At 48.4% G+C, this 11,708-nt stretch overlaps 1 long non-coding RNA gene across 1 annotated transcript; it reads right to left on the reverse strand.

The window, feature by feature from the left end:
• Positions 1-10,138: 10,138 nt before the first annotated feature.
• Positions 10,139-10,795, reverse strand: LOC135307317 (uncharacterized). Its single transcript, XR_010368021.1, has 3 exons — positions 10,480-10,795; positions 10,298-10,369; positions 10,139-10,210 (listed from the first exon to the last, which is right to left on the reverse strand). It is a non-coding gene; the product is annotated as an uncharacterized LOC135307317 (long non-coding RNA).
• Between the last annotated feature and the right edge of the window lie 913 nt (positions 10,796-11,708).

An 11,708-nucleotide genomic window follows, 5' to 3' on the forward strand; every position in this document is an offset into this window, starting at 1 on the left:
AGCAAGAAAGGCTAAGAACTCTAAGTGAACAATACGACCAATTGGAAAAGCAGTATACTGGCTGGGGGCTGCCTGCTTCCGAGAGAAATTTATTTATAGATCTAATGCAAGAAATTGCTACTGAACTGGGTTTATCAAATTGCTGGATTTGCAGAGGGCTTAAATCAGCGGACAAATGGCCTTGGAAAGGTGAGAGCTTAACTCCAGAGCAGCTGCTAAAATGGGATAACACTGAGATTTCAAGAACAATACAGAGGCCCCAGAGGTGGGTCTTGGACCAGTGGGGAATTGGGATGGTTTGTATCAGCCAAGAAGGGAGAGAATATAACAAGGTAGTGGGATATACCTCATTTATCTCTACCTTATCAGTAAATTCAAATAATAAAAGCAGGACCTGGCAACCAGAACCTCCTGCTGGATATTGGAGCCGGGAAAAAGGGACCACTTGTGAGTGGAACAAAATAATTGCGCTCTGCTGGAACAAAGGCTCTGGAGTTAATCCTTACCAATCCTTGGGAGACCTAAAGGGATACTGGAACTCCCCAAAGGGAGCCAGAAAATACCGAGGGGAATTGGAAAAACCCCAAATGGTATATATTGGACCTGTGGGAGAAAAGCATACAAAAAATTACCCCTGAAATGGAAAGGGTCATGCACCCTAGGAAAAATCAGGTTTTGTTCACACTCCCTATGTCAGAAAGTAGCTCATTGGGAGCACCCTTATATGAAACTTTAAGTAGGGGAAAAAGAGAAATAAAGAAGAAATTCCATGTGGTGGACAGTAGCCAGACATGGGGAGAGGAAGAGTGGCCTGCTGAGGGAATAATAGAATATTATGGCCCTGCCACGTAAGCCCCAGATGGAAGCTGGGGGTACAGAACCCTGATTTTTCTGTTGAACAGGCTAATATGACTTCAGGCTGTAGTTGAGATAATTTCAAAACATACATCAGATGCCCTTGAATTGTTATCTAGACAGCATTCCCAAATGCGGGTTTTTGTATATCAAAATCAGATAGCCCTGGATTATTTGTTAGCTGAAGAAGGGGGCATCTGTGGAAAATTTAACAAATCAGAATGTTGCATAGAAATTGGCCATTATGGGGAAACCATCTGAGGTCTGGCAGCAGAAATTAAGAGGGTAGCACATGTACCAGTTCAGAAATGGAATTCCATTCTCTAAGCATCCTGGTGGGATCACTTATTCGAAGGAGCCTGGTGGAAGAAAGTAGTATTCTTTATACTATGTTCAGTAGCCAGGGTTATATTCCTACCCTGTTTTAATACCTTGTTTTATTAGACTGATGTACTCAGTTGTGTAAGGTATGTAAGTAGCAGCCATGCCCATAGACCTAGAATGTGCTGCAGGAAAAGTAAGTCAAGTGTCTAAAATAATGAAATTAGAGGAAAAAGATAATAAAGCAGCTGAGGCCCTGGCAACATTTGAAAAACAAGTGAAGGGAGACAGGGCTGTCTGTAAAGTATATCAGGAGATATCCCAGGACAAATAGGAAAAAGACAGAGAGGCTGGGGAAAATTAAAAAGGTAACTATATTTCCTAAAAACACAAAATAGCTAACACACATAGATATTAAAGAAGTTACATGGGCTAAGGGAAAATTCACTAATTGAATTAAAGGATATTAGGATTCTAGCATGAATTAATGTGTTTATATAGAAGGAAAGGGATTGTAATATGTGATACAGGTAATTTGTGCTTATGTAGAATATGAGATGAAGATACGTTATAATGTTTAAAAGAAATACACAAAAGCATTTTCAGCGGGAGCCAAGGAATTGCTTCATGCTTAGAGACTGCCACATGCCATTGCAAAACTGCAGACAGCAGCAAGAAGGGGTCTAATTTGCAATTAAAAGAGCCTAGCTGGGGAAGGAGATGGATCCTTACTCAAATGCCACCTGGGCGGTCAATGCTCCTCAAGCTCTGAGATCGAGATAGCAGAAATTATCAGGGAACTTGCATCCCAATACCAGGTTCCCCCTACTCTCAGCATTCACAGCTTGCCAGAAACCACATTGTCCAGTGCAACTTGGAGAAAGATGACATCATGAATGTGTTTGACTATGAAAAGAACAAGAGTGACGCTGCCTCGAGCAACAGAAAGGGTATAAAACCTGACTGTACCAGACTGCCTTAGTGAACAGAGCGGGTCTGATGCGATAGAGGTCGGATCAGTGTTCACCCAGTGTCCATCCCAGGCTCAACACTGTCCCTTTGATTGTGGATCTCAAGCCTGTATATCAGTCACACAATAAATGATATACATATATTTATTATTATTAAATTGGCTTGATCAATTTCTATCTATAACAATTCCAACCACTTTACATTTTGCTGTGTGTAATGGAGACGGGAACTACAAGTTTCCTATTCATGCACAATTTGCTGTCTGAGAGCACTCAGTTCTCAAAGTCACAGGAGCTTGCAGGTCTGTGTCTGAGATGACTTTAAAAACAAAAACAACCTTTATGTGCTACACCTGTATATCAAAACTTCATAATAGAAATCACAAGCTGATTCTGCTGTTGAGTGGATTAATAAAACCACAAAAAACTAAAGCACAACCAGGACCTCTTGCTGGAGAGAGAGAGAGTAGGGGTAGGGGGAAAAAGGAAGAGGGGCCTCCAGAGTCAAAGATCGAGTCCTCATAGAAGTATGATCAATGCTGCATTTACTGTTAGTTTCAGGGTACATTTATATGGTTCCAGGGTTCAAGCGACATGGGAAAGTATCTGATTGGTTAACAAAGCACTTATACATAAAAGAAAGACTATTTCTGAAACATATCTTGGTCACGTAGCTCAGCTTGTCAGCAATATCAGTAGAACATTTTCTCATCCTCTGCTAGAATCTTCAGACCATGTACTTTCACATCTTCTTCAGTTGGCAAACTTTCTCAGGCTGGCTGTCCAAGGGCAGCAAGATTCTGCTATCAGGCACATACCCGAAGTGTTGGCAAGCATGCTTCTAAATCCACAGAATGTCCATTGGTTTTTATCTGCAGGGTTGTGCACATAGGCCACAGCATCTGCCCAAAAGGCTCTCTAACAGGGACCAAATAAAATAGGCAAACAAAACAACCACCAAGAAAAAACCAAAACCAACAGAAAAATCCCCACAAATCCAGAAAAAGATAAAAATCAGGTGAAGGAGGCAGAGATCCAAGAGCAGCAAATGGGCAGAGCAACTACAGAAGTGCAGAAAGGAAAGATAATAAGAAAGGAGAGATAATAAGTGGCTATGACACCAAACTAGCCAGGGGATCTGAGATACTGTTCTCACCCTTCTGGAAACATTTTGACACCAAATTATCTGAAACTCAATGATGACGATTGTGATAATGGGAATCTCCACGTTTAGCTTTCATATATGCATTGTGTGTGAGTTCTGTTTTCCTTGTGAAGTCGCATCATCTGGCAAGGGGGCTTTTCTGTCCAAAGAAAAACACTGCAGTGGAAAAGGAGGCCAGCTTGGAAAAGATTAAAAATAAGAGGTAAAAATAAAGTAATTTTTAAAAATATGTTGTTTGGTTGGTTTGCTGTTTGTTCATGGGTTTTTTATCTGTCTTAGAAAGCAGCCCCTCAGATGTTAATGCACACAGCAAGTCCTTTGTAACAGGCTGTCTTTGCAAAAAATCTGCAAATTTTGTGATGCAAGGCAGAAACAGCTTCCCTTGGACTACAGCTGGAAGGCTTAGAAATGTGTTCCAGAAACTCAGAATAGGACAGCGTCTGAGCAACACAATTTAATGTCATGGAGTGCAAGATGCAAGTTACCCAATGAAGTAATCAGAGTATTCAAATGCCAAGCAGAGGGAAAAGGGCTGTGCATTGGAAAGATAGGAAGAAAACACAGAGGCAGGATGGACAAGTTTCCCAGCCAAACCAGACCAGAAGCACTGGGAGCACAAAGGGACACAGCCAGGAGGCCCAGCAGCTCCTTGCTGAGGACCCACTTCATGCCAGAGTTGGCACTCAGAATATTAAATGAATTAAAAATAAAAGGGTGGGGGGAGGCAGCAGTGAGGTGTCCTCAGAGGTTCAACTCTGCACTTTGCTTTTGTCACCAACATTATCCAAGTTCCTGTGCTTGTTTTCCTGGAGAATTTGCACTCAACAGAGCTTCAGTGCCTTTGATCAAATCAGTCTTAAGAGCAGCTTGGGGCTGGTCAGTCATTTAGACGTGAGCACTGTCTGGGGTCCAGGCAACAAAAGAACATTAGCTGCAGGCTACCCATACAGCTTTTCATCTTAATGAGCACAAAGCCTTTATTTATGCAAACAGATGGATATTGGGTGGATTTTGCACCATTGGGCCAAGGCAGAAGGTTCTGGATCTACACAGCACTTTGGTAAGGAGGGGAACACAGGTGGGGACAATCCAGGCTGTTAGCAGTGCCCCCACCCGCTGATTAGGGACAGCACAATTGCTTTTAGAACTCCTTAACCAGCTGGTGAAAAACTGATCTTTTTTCATGCCCCCTGCATACTGACAGGCAAGTTAAACAGAAAATCTGCCTCCTCCTTCATTATCTCCGAGCACCAAAACAAAGAACCAAAAAAAAAAAAAAAAGCCAAAAATACCCCAACCAACTAAAATACAAATATTTTTTGCCCGGTCTGTTTTTTTTTAAGAGCTTTATAAGTCTGACTAAGCCAGTGCTGATATAAGAGTGTCACATGTATGTGCCTTCCACAAAGTGTGGGACAGCTGCTCGTATGCAATGGTGGGTGCAGGGTTAGACCCTTTACTTCAGACTTACCCTGCCTTCCGGAGGGACAGAAATTCATCTGTTAGAATCCCTTGGAGCTTCTGGAACTGCTCTTGGCCCTCCTGTGGATAACTGTGCTGCTGTGGAGCACTGGAGAACTTTCAGCTTGGTACCCATGTATGGGGGCCTTCAGAATCGAAGCAGCATCTTCATGGGCCAACAACAGACTGGAAAGGAAAAACCACCATCAGAAACCTGTGAGATGGAAAACTTTGGGCAGTTTCAGATCAAAAATCTCGATGGCAAAGAAGAACTTTGTCACAAGGATTCCAGTAGAATAAATGACACAGGTGTTGGAGTAACAGCCAGTGCCCACAGCAATAACAACTCCTTGGAATAAAAGGCAGTGCCCACTGCAAAGACATTTCCCTGTCCTGTGGGCTCCATAAACCACACATGAACATGGTGCTTTTCCTAAGTGCTTCCCAAAGCTTCTCTGCAAGAAGCACTGGAGAAGTGCATGGGGCAAGAGTTCTCCAAGTGCCAGGCTCTTCTGCAGCAGAAAAGTCATAAAATATGAAAGATTCTAGCAAGCTAAATAAATCCATCCTTTATGGCTTGCAAACACTCCAGTGAATCTCAGTTGCTTCAGGGCAAAAACAAACACAGGGAAAACTTTCCAAAAATATGGTTTGAAGACAACATTCCTGGTTGTCTGCTCCTGTTTATGGGACAAGAAGTTACAAGCTGCCCAGCTGAAGAAGAAAAGGAGGATCTACACTTCCCTGTCATATTTTCCTACTGACAAAGGAATTAAGACCAAGAATTTGGGTAAATGGAGGGATAAGACTGGGGTATGGATGTGGTTTTACATCCTAAGATACTTCATTTGCTAAAATAGAAGCACTTTTGTTGTATATGGATCTCCTTGCTAAACCTCTTTGTCTTCAAACTCCCTTCTTCCATGGCAGAACTGAGCAAGCTCCATCTGTCAGAGCTTCAAGTTAAAAGCTCTGTGATGAGAGCTTATTTTTAATGGACCCATTACCAGTCCGTGGGGTTGCTGTCATGAGGAGCTCAGGTGGCTTTTTGTTGAGATCAAAATCAATGAGCCATTTGTCCCAGCTCCACCTGTCCTGAGGCAGCACTGGCTCCACTGTGCCATTTCTAAATGAAAATTGAATCTCCTAAAGAAGCCAAGCTAAAATCACGAGCGAGTAGTCACGAAAAATAATTTTGGTAGTTTGCTGGGTATTGATCAAACAGCTACCACCTTCCCAAAGTCCAGGCTACACTAAACAAGGCTCTTTGCTCTGTAAGCAGCCTTTCAATTGGTAGTGTTTCATACCCATGCAGAAGAACACAAAGCCACTTTCACTGTAGAAACATGAGCTGCAGCTATGCAGTGAGTCGTGTTCAGTAGCTGACCTGCTGCTTTAGTTTTGAGGCAGTTTTAGGCAGGAGATACTGCCATAAAATTTCACAAGAAAATTTTCAAGTATCTGAAATAATGCAGTATTATGTTTTTTTTCCTACCTCCAATATTGCCAGCACATAGCTTAAGAAAGAAAGGAATTTACCAGCCACCAGAAATGAAAAACATTAAAATGAAAAAAAGGGGCTTTTAAGGAAATCAGAGTGTTGGCCACCAGTCATTTTCCAGCTTTGCAGGATTTCAGTTCAAAGTCAATCTAAACAAGCCAGCATATGTCTAGCAAGAAGGAAATCACAGTTCAGGTTTGCTCCTGCACTCAAGCTTTCCTATATCAAACATAGATTGTATTCTTTTCCAGCTCTCCAGAGAGGAGACTCCACACGGCTTCTGAGGGTGCTGATTAGATGAGGGTTTATTGGGGGTCCCAGCCCCGGATGTAACATGGTTTCAGAGGCAGAAGGGGGAAAGGGAAAGGGAGGGGGAGAGAGGGCGAGCCTAGGTAAGAGATGGGCCATGAGAGAATCTGGTCTTCCTCGCACAGCTTAAGAGGGAAATTCAAAGTAGGTGCGAAATAAGATTTGGACCAATGGGATTGCAGATCCATGAGACTTCAGGAGAGCAACACAGCTTGGAATAAACCATATATTTTTGAGGGGTACATTTTCGAGACAGAGCATACCATTTGAATAAAGGCAACACCACAGTAGATTAGTAAGATAGATGATAGATAGATAGATAGATAGATAGATAGATAGACAGATAGACAAAGCAGATAGAGATATATGAATGCACTTGCTTGTATCACTTTACAAAGAAAGGGATGGGGAAGTGACAGGTTATTCTTTTCCACACATGGGAAACTATCTTTTTCCCAGAAAATCAGCTTCCTTCTTTAGTGACCACCAGGGTATCTGAAGATCCCACCAAGAAGGCCCTGTGATGCCAATGGCCTGTGCATCCAGCAAGTCAAGAAAGTAAGGCCTGCCTCTTAATACTACAGTGATGTTAAAGAGGTTTATTCTCAGTTTTTGGTGGCAAGAGGAAGGAACTGAAGCCACTTACTGTAAAATGCCTGCACAAGCACCAGTGCAAATCACAGCCAAAGGAAGGATGAAGCCAGTCCCACAACCACAGCCCAAGCGGCCAGAGATCCTCCTTCAACCCTGGCTGCATTGAAGCCCCACTGACTGCCAAGAAGAAAAGCGCCCTACTGAGAGCAAGCAAACTTATCCCTCTGGCAGGACACAAATTTGGAGGGAAATAATTTAAAATCCCTACACCACCAGACACACTTCCCAGTGAGAAGGGTTGGAACTCTCTGCCCCCCAGCACTTCCCCGGCAGGCAGGTTCACAAAGGTGCTGGGAGCTAAGCTGTGCCCTGCGAGGGAACAGAGCCAGCCTCCCTTCAGTGGCAGAAGGCGCGGCCTCAGCTGTAGCCCTGGGTGCCTGCAGTGGCCCAGGGCACGGCCATGGCTGTCAATGTGTTGGGCTGCAGCACAGGGCAGGCCGGAGCTCAGCAGCCTCAGCAGAGCCCAGGGCCGCGGCCCTTCCCTGCCAGGGCCCGAGCCTGGCCCGGCCCGGCCCGGCCTGAGCAGCCCGGACTGGCCCAGGGGATGGGCTGCGCCCGCCCGCTGTGCCCACAGGCTGGGCCCAAGCCTTTGCAAGAGGCTTTCTCCCAGCTTGGCAAAACCTCGGCCAAGTGTCCCTGTGCTGTGCTGAGAAGAGTAAAAAACCCCCTCAAATTTAACCCTACTGCCCAATGCATGAGGGATCCCTGCACACCTTAGGAGAGGCCATCAATACTCCTTTGTGCCTCATGAGGGATCCCTGCACCCCTCAGCAGGGACCCCAAAATATGCCTGTGAGCCCCTGCCTGGCTCCTACCTGCCCACACCGTGGGCATGGAGCTCGGTCAGTGCTGGTGCCGGGTGGGCTTTACTGCTGCTACCACCCAGACATAGCTGCGAAAACTCAATTTCTTTATTTGAACATAAAATATAGGCCAAGCCCTGCCCTGGCAGACAAGGGCTACCCACCTTCAGTCTTGGCTGGGGAACAGGACCAGGGGGCTCAGGGGGAGAGGGTCTCGTTGAGGAGGGGTGGGTTTTGGGATGGCCTCGTGATGGTGATGCAGCCATGGCAGGGCAGATAGGGGTAGAAGTGAAGAACTGGGATAAAGTTTCAGGTTCTCATTGCCTCTGTTTTTAGGTGCATCTTCTGAACATGCACAGGAGCACCTGTGAATAGAGGAGGTGTCACACAGGGACCCTTGTGCACAGCAGGGCCCAGAGCTGGCAAGGCTCCCCAGCACAGCTGGAGCTGCTGGCACAGCTGGGCCCAGCTGGACAGCTGCCCCTCAAGGCCCCGGCCAGCAGGGCACGGCTCTGGGCAGGGTCCCTGGCCAGGAGCGGGCCCCAGAGCACCTCTGCCTTTCAAGGGCAACCTCGGCCCTGCTCTATCTCCTCCTCACCTCCCTCTGCCTCTGCCCCGTGCCCCTGGGGCTGCTCTTGGCCAGGCAGCCTCAGTGGGAGCCAGCCCTGGCTGCAGCCCCAGCGGGGCCCCCAGGACAAGGCCCAGCAATTGAGAGGCCAATGGAAGCACTGGGCAGCAGCAGAGTTCTTTGGACAATCATGGCCTGGCCACAACTCCATTGCAGCCTCCCTGTGAATGTTTCCTGTCTGCATTAGATCTTCATAACAAGCTGTTTCAGGAAAAGATGAAGAAAGCACTCACCATTTTCTCTTCCAGTAAAAATGAATTTGGACACAGCATAAGATGAAGATAAACTCCAAAAAAAGCAGGCCTGCCATTAACCCTGCCCAGCAGCCTGCTCCCTTACAGAAGCCCCTTCCAAGGCCCTTCTGGGCATTGGGCAGTTGTATTGTGGTGCTGGCTGCATCTGTGGGAGCAATGGGAAGCGTGAGCCCGTGCTGTGCTGCACTGCTGAGCTGGCAGCACGGTGGATACGGGCACGACGTTCTCTGTTTCCCCCAGAGCTGGGGCCTGCAGGCACCTTGCCGGCCCTTGGCACAGGCTGTGCCAGCCAACAAAGCCCAGCAGGCCGGGAGGAGAGCCCGGGGGCAGCGCAGCTGCTTGGGCAGTGGCTGCTGCCAGGGACACGGGCCAAAGCCATCCCTGAGCAGCCACTGCCACCCCTGGCCCTCCCTGCCCCGTGACTGCTCCCCCAGCCCCGGGGGACAGTCAGGCCCTCTCAGGAGACACTGGAGGCATCACCTGCTGTGCCAGTGCCTGGAACCGCCTCTTCTCCTGCAGAAGAGGCTGCCACTGAGCCGCTGCTTCTTCCTGGAACAGCCACCTTCTGTGCCAAGTTTTGGGTCATCGCTGGAGAAAGAAAAGGGACAGATGGATCAGATGGGACAGTTCCCCATTGGGGAGGTGTCATCTTCAGAAGCTAACACTGGTGAAAGTCATGGACAAGGATGAGGAAATCAGATGAGCTTTTGGGATTGGACAGGCCCCTCCTTTCTCCAAAGCACCACCCCTCCTGATCTGCCTGGAGACTGGGAAATTGTAGAGGATCTCAGGGTGGGCATGGCCTATGGTGCAGTTTGGGCTCCCTGGCAGCAGATGCCAAATGCCTTCCTGCAGAGGCTGGGCAGAAGCTGCAGCCAGGCCAGGCTGGGAAGCAGCCCTGCAGGGCGTCAAAGCAGCAGCGGGGCAGTGAGGCTGCCATGGATCCCTTCCTGCTGTGCCGGGCACGGCGTGTCCAGATGTGCAGCCAAAGGCCCCGGCTGCTGAGTCCCAGGGGAAGCATGAGGGAAATGCACCCACCACAGCATCTGTCCAGGTCACTCAGCATCTTGCCCAGATGTTTTCCTGACTCCAGGAACTTGCTGTCTCCTCTTTGGTACTGCCTGTTGGAGGACCTTAAAAGTACTTCCAGTTCATGTGGATGGATCCCACAAAAATAGGACTCAGCCTGCGGTGTCAGCAGGGACACACTACTCACCCCTTCCATGGGAGCTGGGATTGTGTGCAGCAACCAGCCCTGGGGCTTGAAAAGTCCTCCGTGCAGACACACCTGTAACTCAACAGCCAGAGAAGCTTCTGTCACCTTGTTCTTCCAGGCTTACAATAATTATTCTCTGAGGGAAACTGGTGAACTAACCTGCAGAAATTCCCAAGGGCTCCAAATCATCTTCCATCCCCGCTGCTGAAGAAGCCATCCCAGCACCCTCACCTAGAAGGGAGCACAGATCAGAAGTGTTTCCATGGTGTACTGGCATCTCCTTCTGCCCTAGGGATCTGGGCACTGCAAGGGAGGGAAATGCACTGACCATGGCGTCTCACCTGTGCACTCATCATCTGGTCCAGGTGTTTGGCTGCCTCAAGGGATTTTTTGTCTTCTGTGTCTTGGGTCTTGTCTCTTCGAGGACATTGGAGAAAGGTAGTTCCTCTTCATGAGGATGGGTCGGATAAGGCCATGGGAGCCAGATGTCAATGACCATGACCAAAGCAGTACCAGGGGCTGAGGAGCTATGGCCTTGCCCCGGTCACTCTCCACACTATTTCCTAGCTCTGTGAAACATCCTTGGAGTGGAAACTGAGGAAGCCCCAGGCCCCTTGGGTCTCCCTCCCTCCCACAGAGGAAACCCTCCCTAAAGCCCTTAGCAAAACCATCCCCAGCACTTCCCGGGGAGCAGGGAGCGCGGTCCCGGGAAAGGGCAGCCAGGCTGCCGGCTCACCTGCTCGCCGCGCTTGCAGCGGAGCAGCCTGGGCAGCCCTGGCAGGCAGGGCCACGGCCAGGAGCAGCAGAAGTAGGAGGCGCAGAGCAAGGGCCATGGTGCCTTGTCCTCCCCCACTCCCGCAGCTCTTGCTGCCACCGCTGTCCCGACACCGCTGTCCCAACGTCAGCACCGCTGCTGCCACCGCCGCTGCTGCCGCAACAGTTGTGCTCAGGGACTGACTGCTGGCTCCTTGTGCTGCTGTGCAACCACGGGGCTCTGGCACCTCTGGCACCTCAGAGCCTGCTGTGAGCTCATGGCCAGGGTGCAGTTGTTTCGGGAGCTGGATCTGCCTTCTTCGGGAGGGAGCTCATCCTCCCCAGCTGCTCTGCCCAAGGGCTGTGACACAGTCCCAGCCCAGCTGATTTCTCACAGGCTGGGACATGAAGGGATGGAGAGCAGCTCCACCAAGGACTTGGGGTTGCTGCTAGATGAGAGGCTGGACATGAGCCAGCCATGTGCATCCAAAGGAGAGCGCCCAGCAGGTTGAAGGAGGTGATTCCACCTCTCTGCTCTGGTGAGACCCCACCTGGAGTACTGTGGAAGAGGTTTTACAGTGACCTCTGTGAGCCATCGAGAAGTTTGATAAGAGGATCCGTGCTAACCCCTGAAAGAATTTTCTACCAAGGTTGTTGACATAGAAACCAAGAAAGAAACAAGGATAAATAAGAGAAACCTGCAACTCCCTATTTCAATGAGTATTTCGTTTGTATCTCGTGACCAATGAATAAAGTGTAAACTTAAGAGCTTTGTAAGAATGGAGAAAAAGCATGCAGGCTAGAATAAAAATAGGGT

This window comes from Passer domesticus, chromosome 9 (assembly GCF_036417665.1).
Source record: "Passer domesticus isolate bPasDom1 chromosome 9, bPasDom1.hap1, whole genome shotgun sequence".
Lineage (NCBI taxonomy): Eukaryota > Metazoa > Chordata > Aves > Passeriformes > Passeridae > Passer > Passer domesticus.